Raw genomic sequence first — 3,056 nt, 5'->3', positions numbered from 1 at the left:
GTGAGGCATTGGGAGGGCTGGGGTTGCCCACCTCTTCAAGAGTTGGGGAGGTTGGGGAGCAAGAACCGGGTGGGACCGTTCCTTCAAAGGTCTTCTGGAGAAGGAGGAACCACACAGCGGCTGTGAACCAGCAGGAGCAGAGTGAGAATTAGACTACAGTTCCCTTCTTCTCGGAAGGAAATTGCAAATGGACGCGACGCAGTTGATGATGGAAAGGCTGAGCCAGGCCACCTTCCTCACCAACCCAAGTCAACTCTCCGAGATCCAGATTTTGCTGCCAATGGGTGAGGCATGCTGGGAACTGTAGTCCAGGGACATCGAGAGGGTTAAGGTGGCCCATCTCTTCATTTGTGAAGGTAGAAAGATTGGGGCAGAGAAGCTGCTGGGACCGTTCCTTCAAAGGTCTTCTGGAGAAGGAGGAGGAGGAACTTCTCAAAACGCCCTCAAGGACTTCATTAAATGAACTGTTTACCGTCGTTTGACTCAGAGGAGCTGCCATTAAGTCCCAACATTTTGTGTGGAATTAACAGCCGGAATTATTCTTAGTGCTGACATGCAGCCCTTTTTCCCTTGCTCGGTTCTTGTGGAATAAATTAACAGATTTCCACTCTTGGCGAAGGGAAGAACACAGCGAGCTGGGAAATGCTTACCAAACATCTCCGAGCTGCTGTTTCCCTAAATCTTTTTTTTTTTTTACAATGAATCCCTGGCAAGAGCTCAGTGGAAAATAATTTAGATTTCAGCTTGTCTGCTTGGCTTCAGATTCTGCTCCGCCATTCTGGGGCGCCAGGAAAGGACTCGCAGCCTTCTCTGTGGGGCCCGGGAAATGGCTGGGTGCCAGAACTTGGATCCTCCTTTTTGCGCTTGGGGGGGGGTTAATGTAGGTGTTAGGGGCTATGTGGGCACCCTAAGGTTTGCAGTTGGTTATTTTAGCATTTTCTGATTTTATGAACTGCTTTGCCATGTTGGTTAAGCAAAACTCTGCAGTCATCTGGCACTGATGATGTTACCTAGCTGGGTCATGAAACATCTGCGACAAAATAACCAGAGAGCACTAAGGACCCCACAGTTCTCCTCCTCCTCCTCCTTCTTCCTTATTCTTATTCCTCCTCCTCCTCCTCTTTGCAAAGTGGGCTACCTCTACTTCATCCAAGGGCACAACGGTTGCAACACACAAGCTCGACGAGGCTCTTTCAGCCCGCTTCCCGGGAGCCCTTAATGAAATGGACTCCCTCCCAGAAGCCAGAGTCTATTTGTGACGGAGCTTTCCCACCAAGCTAAGAGCTCAGGAAGAATTAAGGGCCCTGGGGAATCCGGCTCTTAGTTACAGCAATGGCTCTTCAGCAAAGCCCCCTCAACAAGAGACCAGAGTGAGCAGCCAGTTCTGAAGCGTGCTTCTGCATGCGTTAAGAGAAATTGTGTGCCTGGCTGAAAAAGAGAGAGGGAGAGAGAGATGAGAGATGAGAGAAAGAGAGAGAGAGAGAAAGAATAAATAGATAGATAGACAGACAGACAGACAGACAGATCGAGAAAATTTGCCACCTTTTGCAGAATTTCTTAGAGATGATGATGATGATGATGATGATGATGATGATGATGATTTATCTCAGACTCATAGAATCCTAGGGCTGGAAGGGACCTCGGAGGTCATCTAGTCCAACCCCCTGCTCAAGTGGGAGACCCTGGACCGTTTCAGACAAATGGCTGTCCGGCCTCTTCTTGAAAACCTGCAGTGATGCTCAGCCATCCAGGTCAAAGTTATCCCAAAGATGCTTTTTTCCACGAGGCAACTCTGGACTTTCTTGTTTCCTTTTGAAGACATTTTGCTTCTTCATTCTCGAATGAGAAGTGAAACATCTTCCAAGAAAAACAAGAAATTCCAGTTGCCTCGTGGAAAAAAGCATCTTTGGGACAGGCACAATTCTGGGGAGCTTCAGCATCAGTTTTCCAACGTGATGCGTTTGCACCCCAAGTCTGAGCATTTTCGGCCAATTTGGTGGAGTTTCCGCCATCTCTGTAAGCCCAGCTGCAGAAGTTTGTGTTAAATAAACCGCAGCACAAAACTTGTATGATTTGTGCGACCCTCAACAAAGGAGCTCAGGGACCCTGGAAGTAATTAAAGTTCTGTCAGATTCTCCGATAAGAAAACCTTTAAGATGTTATTGGGGAGAACGGGGAGATTCTGTGGCTGGTTTTTCTTCTCCTTCCCTGGGTTGAGATGTTGATTTAATGGGTCCAGTGGAGAAATAACACTTCTTGCGGAGACTCGGTGGGAAAACAACTCACCCTCTTTGTGAATATTTTTCTAGATCGAATCACGGTTCCCGAGGAGGCAGGAGAAGACAGATGCTCAAAAAGTAGTTGCAAAAAAAGTTCTGGACAGGAGGAAGCGGCCTTATCCTGCCCAAACGAAATTCCGAATTTTACCCTCGGTGTAATGCGGAGTGAGAGGGGCGAAAAGGAGAAAAAGGCACCAGCAGCGGCCGTCTCTGACTTACGACATTTCTGCTCGAAGTTGCAAAGGTACTGGAAAAGCGGGGTTTTAACTGGTCCTCACACTTACAACCGGTCCTTTTGGAGAGAGGGAAACACAACTCGGCAGTCCCCCCCCTTTCCCTTCTTCACAGCATTCCAATTTGTCAGTCGGCTGGTGTGTTGCTCATCTCTAAGGAACGAGACAAAGCTTTGTGGGGTGTGTTTGTGTGTGTGTGTGTGTGTTACCCCCCCTTGTTTTAATCTTCTCTTCCCGAAGAACAGCAATGTTGAAAGTGCGTGTCACTCATCGCACAAACATAATTGGATTGTGCAAAGTGTTACCCTGCGAATTAACTTGACGGATGGGGGAAACGTCGCCATTATTAACCAGCTTCCTTGGGAGGATAAATTTTCCACATGGGCGAGAGTGAATTTGAGAAAGCGGTCTGCCAGGCAGCCATTCAACAGGACGGGCGCTGGTTTTAATAAGAGGTGTGGTTCGCTTTCCCGCCCTCCTGCTTTGCGACCAGCGTTAAGGGCCAATGCTGCCCGTCTTTTGGGGGGGGGGATGTCAAGATGGA

This window comes from Vipera ursinii, assembly GCF_947247035.1.
Source record: "Vipera ursinii genome assembly, chromosome: 17".
In the NCBI taxonomy this organism is placed as follows: domain Eukaryota; kingdom Metazoa; phylum Chordata; class Lepidosauria; order Squamata; family Viperidae; genus Vipera; species Vipera ursinii.
This window is presented reverse-complemented; position numbering follows the sequence as displayed.